This window comes from Eschrichtius robustus, chromosome 19 (genome assembly GCF_028021215.1).
Source record: "Eschrichtius robustus isolate mEscRob2 chromosome 19, mEscRob2.pri, whole genome shotgun sequence".
Lineage (NCBI taxonomy): Eukaryota > Metazoa > Chordata > Mammalia > Artiodactyla > Eschrichtiidae > Eschrichtius > Eschrichtius robustus.
In genome coordinates, this window is record NC_090842.1 from 54,398,724 (window position 1) to 54,415,683 (window position 16,960).

The window sequence follows — 16,960 nt, forward strand, 5'->3', positions numbered from 1 at the left end:
CCTATATAGCTCTATTCCCTCTCCCTCTTTTTTTTGTCAATTTATTTATTTTATTTTATTTATTTATTTTTGGCTGCATTGGATCTTTGTTGCTGCAAATGGGCTTTCTCTAGTTGCAGCGAGCAGGGACTTCTCTTCGTTCAGTGCATGGGCTTCTCATTGTGGTGGCTTCTCTTGTTGCGGAGCATGGGCTCTAGGGTGCACGGGCTTCAGTAGTTGTGGCTCACAGGCTCTAGAGCGAAAGCTCAGCAGTTGTGGCACACAGGCTTAGTTGCTCCACAGCATGTGGGATCTTCCCGGACAAGGGATCGAACCCGTGTCCCCTGCACTGGCAGGTGGATTCTTAACCACTGCGCCACCAGCGTAGTCCCTCCCTGTCCCCCTTTTCTTGCTATATTGTTATCCATATTATACTTATATATGCTACATATCCAACAATACATTATTTTAACTATTGCTTTACATGATTTTATGGTTATTAAAGAAGCTGAGATAAGAAAGGAGAAGAAGTATATATTTATAGAGTTTGCTATATTAACCTTCTTGTTGACCATTTATGGGTCTCATTTGTTCCTGTGGATTCGAGTTACCACCCTTTACTGGGTGTTGTTTCCTTAGCCTGGTACATCTTTGCTCCCATTCACCTTCTTTGTGCTGTTACTGGCAAATATATTTCTATATGTTATAGGTCCTAAATACTATTATATACATATTGTTTTATTCAATTATTTTTTAAATGAGTAAAGAGAAGAATAGAAAAGAAATATGCATTTATATACTTTTATAATTAAGTAATTATCTTTACTGGTACTCTTTGTTTTTTTATGTGGATTTGAATTACTGTATGAGGTCACTTGCTTTTAACCTGAAAAGCTTCCTGTAGTATTTCTTATCTTTTTAAAAATATTTATTTATTTATTTGGCTGTGCCGAGTCTTAGTTGGTGCATGTGGGATATTCGTTGCAGCATGTGGGATCTTTTTAGTTGTGGCATGCGGGCAGGATCTTTTAGTTGCGGCATGTGGGCTCTTAGTTGCGGCATGCGAGATCTAGTTCCCTGACAAGGGATCGAACCCTGGGCCCCCTGCATTGGGAGCACAGAGTCTTAACCACTGGATCACCAGGGAAGTCCCCCTGTAGTATTTCTTATAAGGTGTATCTGCTAGTAAATAAATCTTTCAGTTTTTATCTGTTCTCCATTTGTTCTATTGAAAAGTCAGCTATTCATCTTATTGGTGTTCTCTTATACATTACAAGTTGGTTTGCTCTGTTGCTTTCAATAGATTTCTTTGTGTTTAGCTTTCAGTGTTTTTATTATGATGTTTCTATGTGTCGATCTCTGTGTGATTATCCATCTTGCAGTTCATTAAGTTTCTTGGCTGTGTGAATTCATGTTTTTCATCAAATTTAGGAATTTTTCTTCTGTGATTTCTTTGAATATTTTTCTGCTCTTTTCCTTCTCTCCTTTCCTTGTGTTACTCACATTATGCATAATTTGGTGCTCTTATTGGTGTCCCATATTTCTCTGAGGTGCTGTCTACTTTTCTTCATTTCTCTCTCTGTTCTTTGGATTGTGAGATCTCTATCAATCTACAAGTTTGCTAATTCCTTCTTCACCAATTCAAATCTATTACTGAGCCGCTCTAGTAAATTTTTTATTTTGGTTATTGTTATTTTCAACTCCAGAATTTCCATTTGGCTTTCTTATTTCTTTCTCTTTATTTATATTGCCTATTTTTTTAACATCTTTATTGGAGTATAATTGCTTTACAATGGTGTGTTAGTTTCTGCTTTATAACAAAGTGAATCAGTTATACATATACATATATCCCCATATCTCCTCCCTCTTGCGTCTCCCTCCCACCCTCCCTATCCCACCCCTCTAGGTGGTCACAGAGCACCAAGCTGATCTCCCTGTGCTATGCGGCTGCTTCCCACTAGCTATCTATTTTACATTTGGTAGTATATATAAGTTCATGCCACTCTCTCACTTCATCCCAGCTTACCCTTTGCCCTCCCTGTGTCCTCAAGTCCATTCTCTACATCTGCATCTTTAATTCTGGCCTGCCCCTAGGTTCTTCAGAACTTTTTTTTTTTTTAGATTCCATATATATGTGTTAGTATACAGTATTTGTTTTTCTCTTTCTGACTTACTTCACTCTGTATGACAGACTCTAGGTCCATCCACCTCACTACAAATAACTCAATTTCATTCCTTTTTATGGCTGAATAATATTCCATTGTATATATGTGCTACATCTTCTTTATCCATTCATCTGTCGATGGACACTTAGGTTGCTTCCATGTCCTGGCTATTGTAAATAGAGCTGCAGTGAACATTCTGGTACATGACTCTTTTTGAATTATCGTTTTCTCAGGGTATGTGCCCAGTAGTGGGATTGCTAGGTCGTATGGTAGTTCTATTTTTAGTTTTTTAAGGAACCTCCATACTGTTCTCCATAGTGGCTGTATCAATTTACATTCCCACCAACAGTGCAAGAGGGTTTCCTTTTCTCCACAACCTCTCCAGCATTTATTGTTTGTAGATTTTTTGATGATGGCCATTCTGACTGGTGTGAGGTGATACCTCATTGTAGTTTTGATTTGCATTTCTCTAATGATTAGTGATGTTGAGCATTCTTTCATGTGTTTGTTGCCAATCTGTATATCTTCTTTGGAGAAATGTCTATTTAGGTCTTCTGCCCAGTTTTGGATTGGGTTGTTTGTTTTTTGATATTGAGCTGCATGAGCTGCTTGTAAATTTTGGAGATTAATCCTTTGTCAGTTGCTTCATTTGCAAATATTTTCTCCCATTCTGAGGGTTGTCTATTTTTGTAAGACATTTTCATCATAACTTCCTTTACTTCTTTAAGTATGGTTTAACTTAGTTCTTTTGAGATATTTATAATGGCTACTTTGAAGTTTTTGTCTGAACCTTATTAGTGAAATTTTCTGTTTGTTGCTTTTTTCCTGTGTATGGGTCACACTTTCTGGTTTCTCTGCATGTGTCACAATTTTTTGTTGGAAACTGAACATTTTAGAGACTGGGCACATAAGATGGCATCATCGATCATTCCCAACTTCAATCCCCCTCACAAGAAGACCAACCAGAAACTATCCATAGACAAGACACTATTGTGAAAATCCCAGAACCCAGGGTTGAGCTGAAGCACCCCTGCTTGATCACAAAGAATGAGAAGAACCACAATAGAAGGGTAAGAAGAGTGGCTTCCTTTTGACCACATTGCCCCTCCCCCAGTCCAGCACAACACTGTACCAAGAAGGGCCCCCCAAGCCTACAGTTATTCCAGTAGGAAAAAGAGGACCCAAGGTGGACATGTAGCTTCCCCAGCATTGTGGGACACTTTCCAGGAAACCCACTCAGGTGTTACCTCATGGGATTCACTGGGGGAGCCTATAGAGTTCTACCACAAGTGATCAGATAGAGATGAAGAAGGGAGGTGGACAAAGAAGCAACCAGCATTTAGATCTTTACAGACTGTATTCCTGCTTACAGCAGTGCCTGAGCAAAGATCCTAGCTAGTAGCTTTGCCCACCTGTAAAACTGAGCTAGTGGTCCCATGGCCAGGGAGCTCAGTCAGCAGTTCTACCTGATTTGGATCCCCAGCCAATGAGCTGTATTGGCCATGGAGCCCATTCTGTGGCTCCACTCAGGCAGGAGAGGAACTGCTAAGCATAGTTACCAGTCTCACCCCACCAGGAAGCCTGACCACAGACACCTAGGACCCACAGAGCATATCCTTTGGCCTACCCAGGCAGGGTTGCAAACTAACAGTACCACCAAACAGCTGAGCATAGCATCTAGTTCCATTCCTCTGGGGAGTGTAGCCACAGATGCTCAGCAGCTGCAGAGCACATCCTATGGCCCAACCACAGAGCCCAGCCTACAACTCCACCCAGTAGCAGATCCCGGACCACAACCCTGCCCAATTACTGAAAACAGCCTGGGTCCTTGCGTAGGCAGGGAGCTCAGCCAGTGACGCCACCCAATTGCAAAACATAGACTGTGGTCCCACCTAGTCATGGAGCCTGAACAATGACCCAGCCTAACCATGGAGCACAGTTTCCAGACCCAACCAACTGTGGGGTACAGCAGGAGCCCCTGCCTGACCAGAGAGCCTGGCCAGTGACCATGCCCAATAGTGGAGCCAATGGTGTACCTAGTCACAAAGGCCAGCCTGCAGCCCCACCCAACTTTGGGGCACAACCTGCAGCCCCTGCTGATTGCAGAGTACAGCCTGAGGCCCCAAACTACTATGAAGCCTGGCCTATGGCCCTGCCTGAACTTAGACTCCAGCCAGTGGCAGCATCTAGTCAGGAAGCACAGCCTGAGGCCCAGCCAACCAAGATCAGTTCAGAGCACAGCCTGCCACCCTGCCCAATCACAGAAGCCAACCAGTGGCACTGCCCTGTCAGGGAACACAGCCTGATATCCCCATGTGACCAGAAGTGATTGCAGAGCCGAGCAAGTGACTCCACGCAACAGCAGAGCCTAGGCAGTGGCAACCCCTGACCTCAGAGCATGGGCAGTGGCCTCACCCATCTAGAGACCCTGATTGCAAGCCCCAGCTGCTCATGGATGCTACCAGCTCACCAATCCAGTACCCCAAGCTGAGTAAACTAGTGAAGTTCTTTCCTTGCTGAAGCAAATATGTAAAGTCTGGAAGAGAAGACCATTTAATCAAATGTGCAGTTACCAACTCAAGGATACAAGGACCACAAAAAATCAGGTAAACATAACACCACCAAAGGAAACTAGTAAAGCTCCAATAACTGACCGTAAAGAAATGGAGATCTATGAACTGTCTGACAATGAATTCAAAATAATCCTCTTAAAGAAGTTCAGCAAACTACAAGAACACACAGACAGACAACTAAACTAAATTAGGAAAACAATGTATGAACAAAATGAGAAGTTCAACAAAGAAACAGAAATCATAAAAAAAAAATCCTAGAGCTAAAGCATACAATGTCTGAACTGAAGAATTTAATAGAGAGCTTCAATAGCAGAGTCGACCAATAAAAAGAAAGAATCAGTGAACTATTGTAGAAGACACCTCGTTTGAAATTATCCAGTCTGGGACTTAATGGAACGCCATCAAAAGAAATCCATAGACACAGAATATACGTTAGTGGCACACGGAGCAAAATGTTCCTGTGAGTTTTGTTAGCTGGTCTAGCAAATTAATCAAACCCAAGGAGGGGGTTGTTCGAACCTCCAATCTATAACCAGTTGGTCAGAGGCACAGGTGATAACCTGGATGCCAGATGCCTGCAACTGGCATCTGAAGTTGGGGGTGGGGAGATGTAGGGCTGAGTCCTTAACCTCTGGGATCTGACACTATCTCCAGGTACACAGAGTCAGAATTGAGTCCAATTGCAGGACACCCAGCTGGTGTCCAAGAATTGCTTGGTGGTGTGGGGAACACACACACACACACACGCACACACACACACGTGCACACACACACACACTGAAATTGGATGCAGAACCCTTTAGTAAGCAAATATGAGGTTTAGTCTAGGCAATCTACACCTAAGGAGTGACCAGTGCAATAGTGCCCTCCCTCCCTGGACAGGGACCAGTAGAAATCCATTTGAGGATGCACACAAACTACCAGCACATCTTCTGTAATCAGAACTCGTTCACCCAGCTATTGCCCAGCTTTGGAAAAGCTATTCTCTGGGCACCTTGTTTGCACCAATGCAAGTGGCACTATGAGTGTCAAGGCTCTGTAAAGAAGCAGAAGTCCTGGTCAGCAGCAGGCAAGGCAAACATTAAGCATTGGGAAAAATCAGATAGAGACTGACTTCAAAGAAAACTCAGTATTGCCTGATAAGTTGTTATAATATTATCCTACCAATGGCTAGCCTTCATGCCATGAAGATGTATCCATTTTAACAATGTCACTATCTTACCTAACTGCAGATGATAGGTGACATGAGAGAAGACAACAGAAATGAATGTGAACTTAAAGGAAAACATCATACTATACAAAAATCTTCATCAAATCCAAATATTGTAAATGTACTTGAAGCAGAGTTCACAGCCATGTAAAACAAACTTATTAGCTGGCATTCTTCTTTTTCTCTTGTTTATGGATTTTAATTTATTTAATGGGTTATAATTAATTACGGAATTTATTGATGGCACAGGAAAAGAATTATTTCAAGTAGTTTTTAAACACTCTATAATTAAGAAGGATATACTCTAAAACAGGAGCCAGCAAACTTTTTCTGTAAAAGGCCAGATAGTAAATGCAGTCTATCCTTATTATTTGCAGATTCCATATTTGCAAACTAACCTACTTGCTAAAATTCATTTGTAACCCCAGAGTCAATACTCCCAGCACATTTTTGGTCATTCGTTGGCATGTGAAAATCGATGACCTATGAGTCTCCCGACACACATGTTCTCAGCTGAAGTCAAATAGGGTACCCTCTGCCTTCTTGTTTCTGTTTTTTTTTTTTTTCTAATTAATTTATTTTATTTTATTTTTGGCTGCGTTGGGTCTTCGTTGCTGAGCGCGGGCTTTTCTCTGGTTGCGGCGAATGGGGGCTACTCTTCGTTGCGGTGTGTGGGCTTCTCATTGCGGTGGCTTCTCTTTTTGTGGAGCATGGGCTCTAGGCACGTGGGCTTCAGTAGTTGTGGCACACGGGCTCAGTAGTTGTGGCTTGCGGGGCCTAGAGTGCAGACTCAGTAGTTGTGGCACATGGGCTTAGTTGCTCCATGGCATGTGGGATCTTCCCAGACCAGGGCTGGAACCTGTGTCCCCTGCATTGGCAGGTGGATTCTTAACCACTGCGCCACCAGGGAAGCCCTTGTTTCTGTTCTTATACCATAAATACATATCCTTTTCTCAGTGTGGTATTACTTTTTTCCTCTCATTTTTGTGCTTTTTAAAAAATATTTATTTATTTATTATTATTATTTTTGGCTGTGCTGGGTCTTAGTTGTGGCATGTGGGATCTTTAGTTGTGGCACGCATGCAGGATCTAGTTCCCCAACCAGGGATTGAACCCTGGCCCCCTGCATTGGGAGCACGGAGTCTTACCCCCTGGACTACCAGGGAAGTCCCTCATCTTCGTGCTTTTTGTTGGTGATTTTGCTGTTTAAAATGGCCCCAAAGTTTATGCTGAAGTGTTGTCTAGTGTTCCTAAGGGCAAGAAGGATTACAGAGATGTGCCTTACAGAGACAATACATGTGTTAGATAAACTTCATTCAGGAATGAGTTATGGTGTTGTTGGACTTGAGTTCAATGTCAATAAATCAATAACATATAAAAAGTATCTTTAAATAGAAACACATAAAACAATGTTATGTATTGACTGGTTGAGGAAAATGTTGTAACCAGATATTTATAGGAAACTAACTTTATATCTCTGCTAGGAGCAACAGTTCACTAATTCAGTGTTTGCAACAACTTTATAGAATATAACTACCATGAATAATGAGAATCCACAGGCCATTCAGTCTACACTAAGTACTCAAGTCTGCCCTTGTAGTTCAAATGTAGCCATAGACAATACATAAAGGAGGATGGCTATGTCCCAATAAAACTTTGTGTAGGACACTGAAATTGAAATATATAATTTTCACACCTCATGAAATATTAATCTTCTTGATTATTATTATTATTGATTTTTTTTAAACCATTAAAAAAACAGCACCATAGACACTCACTAGCTATACAACAGGTGGCAGGCCAGATTTGGCCTGCAGGCTATAGCTTGCCAACCCCTGCTTTAAAAGAACTACAGTCTAAAATTATATTTACAGGCTTGATTGTTAGTAATAATATTGGAATTACAATTTTAAACTATTTTATAGCAATTCTAGGCTAAGGGAAATAAATAAATATGTTAATATTACTAGGAACTAGGATTTCTGTTAGAGAAAAGAAGCAGAAATATAAAATAAAAGGTAAGAATAAAACCCTGTAATGTTAAATTTGAATTAGTAATGTCAGTATGAACTCATGCTTTGAGTCTTAAACAAGTTTCTTGCCCTCCTTTAACAAAGGGAAAATAGTGTCTGATCCAGAACTCAAGATATCTGACTTCCTAATCCTGGACTGTCTGCTCTAGCCATACTGCTTCTCTTATGTGTAAAGATGTTTTTTCATAGACTAGGGCTTCTTAAATCTTCCTAACAAAATCCCCTTAACACTATGAGAGAGGAAAAGCCCACTCATGGGAATTTGGGGCAGAAGCAAATCAACTACTCTATGCAGGAATTTCCTTTGAAATCTTATTTTTAAAGTAATGCTTATTTGCATTTTTCTCCATAAGAAACCTGTGATTAAATGTGAAATAATTTCCCAGAAAAGTCCGTTTTTTCACTAAATCCTTCAGTAAAGTTGATGCTCCTTGAAGATGCAATATTCCTTTCTCTGTTTCAGAGCTGAGGAGAGTGAGGCTCCTGGTCACATCCAATCATCCAGAGAGCCACCTCCTCACAGTCCTGCAGGAACATACCAGAAGCACACACACTCGCCACACAATCAGGCAGGTCGTTTCTCAGACACACACTGAGTGACTCACATTCAGGGTCTGCAGAGAAGGCCCAAGGAAAACAAATCTACCAAAACCGAGCCACATAAATGCTCAATTACAGACAGGTTCACAGAAACGCAACCTCATGCACTCAGTCAGCCCCACTATCTCACAGGCCCTCACAACATTCTCAGTCCGACACAGCCCGACACAATTCCAGTCATAAAATCTTCATAAACCGCATCCCAATCCCAGCAGTCGCACCATCTCAAACACAACCAGCCACATTCAGTGAAAAACATCGCACCCAGAACCACTCCAAAGACAGATACACAACCGCTGTCCTTGGTCACACACCTCTCCGGTTGGCCCCACGGAGAGTCCTATTTTCTCATACACATCCCTCTTTAATGCGCCCGTCGTCCCTCCCCGCCCCGCTCCAGGCCCTGCCGCGACTTCCTCAGGACAAAGAGCCGAGAACCCCGCCCCGCTGGGGAGCGACTGGATCTCGGGCTCAGTCGACACATCCCACTCAAAGCAGCTCACTCACTGATGCCCCGCCCACTGGGGCTCGGCCGCGCCTGCGCACTCAGTGCGTGCAGCCTGCGCTCCCAACAAGCCCCGCGCGCGGCCCGTTAGGCCCCGGGGGCTGTGGACTTACCTGAGCTGTCGCGCGCTCTCTTCCACTGGGCATCACCGTGAGACGGGTTCGGCGCCCCAGGTGAGCAGTCCAGGCTCGTAGCATTTGTTCTGGCCATCGGTAGGAAAGGCGTTGCGGCCCGGCGATGAGGGAGAGGAAAGGGAAGCGCTGCAGCACCTCAGAGTGTCGGGAGCCCAGCATCTCAGCCCCGAGTGGGCGTGAGAACCGCGGAGGTGTAACGGTGTGGTGTGTCTGTGGGCGTGCCTGCACCGGGGTATGGCATCGGGACTATGTGCGGTTGTGAGGCCGGAACTAGTGGGTGATGGCGTTTGTGTGACTGAATGGGGTGCAGAGCCTCTTGTGTGACCGTCGGTTGCCGTGGACTGGGTGACTCCGACCCTAGCGTCACGGCTGAATCTTCTGCCAGCCGCAGAGAAATGGCCCCCAGTCAGATAACTGAGAGCCCGAGAAAAGACTCCCAACAAAAAGACTCAGACCCGTCTTGGGATAAGAATGCTAGAACTGAACGTGGCCCCCAGGCTGGCTCCTGGGAGTATTGCCAGCGCACTACATCCTCCGGCGGGCGCGCGCGGACACACACGCGCGGTTGCTCACACAGCTCCGCACTTTCCACCTGCAGGTTTCGGAGCCACGGAATTCCCTCTCTGAAGTCCAATTCCAGTCCCGCACAGCCGTGACCCTGGCTTTTCTCTAATACTGGGAAGAGTCAGTACTCTTCCTCTTCCTTACTCTGGGCTTGCGTGGGTGGTGGTTGGTGGGGACAGATGTGGTCGTGGCGTGCCCTAATTTAGCCGGCGTGGGCAGGGCTCCAAGAAAGGCCTATATTGTCTTAAGATTCCCTTCTTCCTGAGTCTTGTCAAACTAAGAAAAGGGCTCTGATGAGGAGGAGGAATGAATTGCAATTGCCCACTTCAAAGTCAAGGTCAAGACGAGTGGGTATTTCCTCTTGTTCTGTGAAATGCATTTTTATTTTTTAGGACCTGGGAACATTTGCTTCCTTCTGCTTAATATGACCTGTCCATTAACTTGATATCTAGTTCCCCTCCCTAGTGCCTATATGCATATATCCATGTGGCAGATACTTCCCCTTACTTCTGAGAGCTTTCTTTTTTTTTTTTCAACTATGTGTAAAGGTCTTGTAACAGTGCCTGATACTTCATAAGTACTTGATAAACATTAGCTATTTGTTGTTAAGTGGTGGTTTGGAGCAATTCCCCATCTGCCTCCAATAGATCAGGAAAAATGGAAATACCGTGCTAATTGTGTTGAACATTTCCTAGTTTAAAAAAATGAGGTGCTCCAGGGAACTCTACTCAATGCTCTGCGGTGACCTAAATGTGAAGGAAATCCAAAAAAGAGGGGATATATGTATAGGTATAGCTGATTCACTTTGCTGTACAGTAGAAACTAACACAACATTGTAAAGCAACTATACTCCAATAAAACTTAAAAAAAAAAATGAGGTGCTCAAATGGTTTGAATAGGAATTCTTAACTAGTGGTAATTTAAATCCATTTGGGGCTTTCACTTTACCAGAAACCCCTTGAGATTGTATGTAAAATTATAATAGTTGTTAATATGCCATTTTTCTGGGGAGGAAGTCCATAATTTAATGAGATTATCAAACATGACCCAAAAAGATTCATATCCATTGGCCTAGAATCAAAGACTGTAATGTCTGAGAATGTTCTTTGAAATAAGAACTATATAAAATTAGTATCTATGGGAATTTTCTGGGGGTCCAGTGGTTAAGACTCCACGTTTTCACTACCATGGGCCACTGGGTTCAATCCCTGGTCAGGGAACTAAGATTCTGTAAGCTGCATGGTGCAGACAAAAATAAATAAAATAAGGTAAGATAAGAGAAAATAAAATGTGTCTAATAATAGGAAATTATTAAATAAATCACATTCCATCCATGTGATGCGATTTTATGCCATTGGTATTGACTCATGGGAAGGAAAAGAAGTAAAATGATCAATTTTAAGCAATAGTTACAGTTTTGAACAAGATGACTCAAGACATTTTTAGTTATGTATGAATTCCTTTTAATAAACTAGGGATTTGTGTGAGATTTTGCAAGGATATATCTAATATAAAAATTTAATTAGTTATTCAGTGGAGAAAGGAGGAGGTAAAGCATCTGTTGTATACCAAATACTGTTCTGTCTGCTTTGGTATACTCTTTCTAAATTTGGGAATGCTGTTTACCTTCATTGTGTTCAGTAACAGGAGAAGGATTGTGAAGATAGCTTATCGTTTTGATGAACAGTAAAAGAACAGTTATTTATTTCTGCCATACTAATTTGTGTGTGTGTGTGTGTGGAACCCTCTCATGTCACAGGCCTATGACTCACATTTCTCTAAACAACTGGAAGGTACTCCCTCTCCCATCTATTTTATTTATATGGAAATAGTAATTTTTGTTTCTGATGATAGAATTCATGCAGGTTTATTGTAAAAAGAAAAAAAATACAGGAACCTAAGGAAGTTTTAAGAAGAAAAATTTAAATGCCCTTAGTCCCATCATCCAGAGTTAATGAATATTACAATTTTGATGTTTGTTTTTCCAAATATTTTTTTGTGCACTTGTGTACATATGTTTGGTTTGCAAAATAGAATCATAAAAATTGGTTATTTAAGGAGATAAAGACTCTCCAACACTTTGAAAAAGCAATCCAGTGCAGTCATAAGATTTATTATATTGTTATGCCTATGCAGGGTAAAGGGGAGTGCAATGGTTCCCCTCTAATTTGAAAAACTTTTCAAGAATTTACACTTCTTAGTTATGGAGATATTGATTTTTGTTAATTACTTTCTCAAGCCTAGTTCTAAAATTTATTGATGTTGTAAGAAAGACCAGTTGTGAAAATCTCAAAAAATTTACTGTTAAGAAAAAAGAGAAAGGGCATTCTAGTATTAAAATTATTAGAGGACTTCCCTGGTGGCTCAGTGGTTGAGAATCTGCCTGCCAGTGCAGGGGACACGGGTTCGAGCCCTGGTCCGGGAGGATCCCACATGCCGCGGAGCAACTAGGCCCATGCGCCACAGCTGCTGAGCCTGCTCTCTAGAGCCCGCTAGCCACAACTACCAAGCCCGTGAGCCACAACTACTGAGCCTGCGTGCCACAACTACTGAAGCCTGCGCGCCTGGAGCCCATGCTCCTCAACATGACAAGCCACCGCAATGAGAAGCCCGCGCACTGAAACGAAGAGTAGCCCCCGCTCACCGCAACTAGAGAAAGCCTGCACGTAGCAATGAAGACCCAATGAGGCCAAAAAATAAATGTTCCTTAAAAAAATAATTATTAGAGATGATTTATCAAAAATTTTAAATTTTTAATTAAAAATTATTAAAGATAATTTTCTTTAATAAATAGAATGAAGGACATGTCATGTTTTTCATTTTATTCAGTGCTTATAATAAGCTGCTTTAAGTTCTTTATATGTATTATATTAACGATTCACAACAACCCTATAAGATACTGTTATTTTTTTGATGTGGTCCGTTTTTAAAGTCTGTATTGAATTTGTTACAGTATTGCTTCTGTTTTTATGTTTTCGTTTTTTGGCTTCCAGACATGTGGGATCTTAGTTCTCCGGCCAGGGATCGAACCTGCACCCCCTGCATTGGGAGGTGAAGTCTTAACCACTGGACCACCAGGGAAGTCCCCTAGATACTGTTATTCTCCAGTTTGTCTATGAGGGAACAGAGGCACTGGAAATTAGTAACGTGTCCAAAGCCTCCTAGCTGATAACTGTCAGAGCTTAGATTCACATCCTGCATCCTGACAGCAAAGCCTGTGTTTTTCATATGTGAGAGTCAATCACCTCCCAACATTGTGCATATTCTTTTTAGTCTGCCTAGTGTACTTGGCAGTTTATCATGGATATCTTTCTTCATTAATTAATATGAACTAGTATCATCATTATTAATAATTGTATAATATGCCATCATACAGTGGAACATAATTTATTTAGCTCGTTGACTATTGTTAGGTATTCTTTTGGTTATAAATTATTCTTTGAAGAACTTCCTTGCATATACTTCTTTGTGTATACTTTTACAAATATTCCCTAAGAATAAATTCCTAGAATTGGAATTTCTAGGTTAAATTATCAGACATTTAAAAAGAACTCATATCATGCCAGATCCTGTGCTAGTGCTTGGGGAAAATACGGTAACTAAAATCCTTAAGTTGCTTTTTGTCTATCAAGGTAGATAAACCTCTACAGGAGTAAGACTAAAATAAAGTCAATGAAGAAGTCTGATGGCATGGCTTGGGAGTTCCTGGAAAGGAGACATCATCTGATTATAGCAAGCACTATCAGGTTGTGACCAAATAGTACCAAACCCATCAGATTTCTGTGGAGGTCAATGGATTTTATGTAATAAGCTTTTTCTCACAGTTTATTTTTTCCTCATGATGTTGATGCAGGGCGAGACCAACAGAACAAAGACAATTCATTAGCTCTTTGGAGGGCATCGTAACTAAAATGACTAATTCAGAACCAAGATAAATTCATCAGTCAAAAAGTTATGAGAAGCAGCAGAAACTTAGAAATCATAGAGTTGGTTCAGATATTGGGAGCTGAAATAAATTAAAAAATAGCAGCTTTTTTCCTCCAAGTTCAAGGGATGACTGCTTTAAAAAATCCCTTTCACCTACTTGAAGAAAAACTTCCTGTTTATAAAATTTTTAAAAATATATATATATTTCAAGGGTATATATGGCCATATAAAATTATGAAGTAAATGTAAGCAAAAAGAAGAAAATTAAGATCACAATGTAGAAATAAGCAATCTTTGCAGATTTTTTTCTGTCGATGCCTGTTAGTACCTCTTTATGCCAATATATATGTATACTTTACAAATATAATTATAATATCCATTTCATTTTATTTTTCTAAAGACTGCATATCTTGAATATTTTGTATGTCTGTATTTTCTAAAGCTTAAACTTATACAATATTTTACATCAGCTATGCCTCAATCGAAAAAATTATTTTAATAATAAAGGTTAGCATTTAGTGATTACTTTGCACATACATGAATATATAGATACATATAGGTGTTTTTACCTGCCATGACAGTATCACAGTACTCACAACTGTTGTTACCTGCATTCTTCACTCAGCAACATGTAGTAAACATATTTCCATCTTTCCTATTAAAGATCTACATCATAATTTTTATTTTTATTTTAAAAATTTTAAAAAAAATTTTATTTATTTTATATTGGCTGCTTTGGGTCTTCGTTGCTGCACGTGGGTTTTTCTCTGGTTGTGGCGAGTGGGGGCTACTCTTCATTGTGGTGCGCAGGCTTCTCATTGCGGGGGCTTCCCTTGTTGTGGCTCTCGGGCTCTAGGCATGCAGGCTCAGTAGTTGTGGTGCATGGGCTTAGTTGCTCTGGGGCATGTGGGATCTTCCCGGACCAGGGCTTGAACCCGTGTCCCCTGCATTGGCAGACGGATTCTTAACCACTGCGCCACCAGGGAAGCCCTACATCATAATTTTTAAATGGAAAGTTTCTTCATGCTATGGATGCTTTATAATTTATTAAATCTATTCCTACTGAAGGATGCTTCAGTTCTGGAAAGGTTTTTTTCCCCTAGGAATAATGTCTGTCAGCACACTTTTACATTTTTGTCCATATATACAATTATTTAATATTTTCTTTAATCCCATAAGTTAGAATTTCTGCATCAAAGGGTTTTCATGGTTTAAATGCTGCTTGTACCTACTTTAAATTTTGTGCAGTCTACAGGTTAGAATGTTCATATCCTTACAAACTTGCTAATATGGGCATCAGTACTCTTAAAATGAGGTTTAATATCTTTAGGTAATTTGATGTGCTATTTCTATTTTTTAGTGAGTCATACCTGCTCATGTTTCTCTCACTGGGACAAGAGATTCTGGGTTTCAGGGGCAAGAGCTAGAGGTGAAAGAGAGCTGACTTTGTGGTTAGAAAAATAAGGATTCCAAATGCAGCTTTGCTACTTATTAACTGAATTTCTGCAAGTGATTTCACTTCTTTTAGTGTGAATTTTCTGATCCATTGCATAGATAGGATAATTACAATACTACATAGCAATCCTGCAGATACAATTAACATATAAAATACCTATCATATAAAAGTCCTTTTTTTCTCTTCTGTTTTTTAATTGATGTATAATTGACATAGAACACTGTTTTAGTTTCAAGTGTACAACATAATGATTTGATATTTGTATATATTGCAAAATGATCACAGTAAGTCTAGTTAACATCTGTGGACATACATAGTTACAATTTTTTTTTCTTGTGATAAGAACTACTCTCTTAGCAACTTTCAAATATGCAATACTATATTATATATATAAATATTAACTATATCACCATGCTATACATTACAACCCATGACATTAATTTTAAAACTAGAAGTTTGTCCCTTTGCCCCCCCTTCAACCATATCACCCTCTCCACCCCTCCCATCCCCCCACCTCTGGAAGCTACTAATCTGTTCTTTGTATCTGTGAGCTTGGTTAGAGCTTGTTTGTTTGTGTTTTTTAGATTTTACATATAAGCAAGATTATACAGTATTTGTCTTTCTCTGTCTGACTTATTCTGCTTAGCATGATGCGCTCAAAGTCCGTCTGTGTTGTTGAAAATGGCAAAATTTTATTCGTTTTATGGCTGAATAATATCCCTGTGTGTGTGTGTGTTTCACATTTTCTTTATCCATTAATCCATCGATGGACATTTAGGTTGTTTCCATAATTTGGCTGTTGTAAATAATGTTGCAGTGAACATGGGGGTGCATAAATCTTTTCAAATTAGTGTTTTCATTTTCTTCAGAAAATACCTAGTAGTGCAATTGCTGGATCATATGGTAGGTCTATTTTTAATTTTTTGAGAAACCTCCATACTGTTTTCCTTTCCAATTTACATTCCTGCCAACAGTGCACAAAGGTTCCCTATTCTCCACATTCTTGCCAACATTTGTTATTTCTTTTTTTTTTTTTTTTTGATAATAGCCATTCTAACAGGTGTATGATGATATCTCATTGTGGTTTTGGTTTGCATTTCCCTGACAATTAGTGATGTTGAGCATCTTTTCATGTACCTGTTGGCCATCTGTTATGAATTCTTTGGAAAAATGTCTATTTAGATCTGCCCATTTTTTAATCAAGGTTTTTGTTTTTTGCTATTGTATAGGTTCTTTATATATTTTGGAATTGATCCCTTATCAGATATATGATTTGCAAATATTTTCTCCTATTCAGTAGGTTGCCTTTTCATTTTGTTGATGATTTCTTTGCTGTGCAGAAGCTTTTTAGTTTCATGTAGTCCCACTTGTTTATTTTTGCTTTTGTTGCCTTTACTTTAGGTGTCAAAAAATCATCACCAAGACCTATGTCTAGGCACTTACCTCCTGTGTTTTCTTCTAGGAGTTTTACGGTTTCAGGTCTTAAACATTCAAGTCTTTTATCCATTTTGAGTTCATTTTTGTGTATGGTATGAAATAGTGGTCCAATTTCATTCTTTTGCATGCGGCTGTCTGGTTTTCCCAACACCATTTATTGAGGAGACTGTCCTTTTCCCACTGTATATTCTTGGCTCCTTTTTGTAAATTAATTGATCATGTACACATGGATTTTATTTCTGGGCTCTCTATTCTGTTCCATTGACCTATATAGCTGGTTTTTTTGGGGGGGTCGATATCATATTGTTTTGATTACTGTAGCTTTGTAATATATTTTGAAATCAGGAAGCATGATACCTCCAGCTTTTTTCTTCTTT

The 16,960-nt window shown here is 40.2% G+C and overlaps 1 protein-coding gene across 3 annotated transcripts in view; it reads left to right on the forward strand.

Moving 5' to 3' along the window:
• The window catches only part of LOC137753377 (zinc finger protein 14 homolog), a 136,120-nt gene that overhangs the window by 50,717 nt on the left and 68,443 nt on the right, over positions 1 to 16,960 (forward strand). The window contains exon 1 of one of the 3 annotated variants that reach the window (XM_068528575.1): positions 9,150 to 9,238. The exons of 1 other annotated variant lie outside the window; for it this stretch is intronic. The gene's annotated coding sequence lies outside the window, so the exon portion shown is untranslated. Of the gene's footprint in view, positions 1 to 9,149; positions 9,239 to 16,960 lie in introns of those variants that run through there. One more of the 3 variants, XM_068528576.1, reaches the window with a different exon arrangement.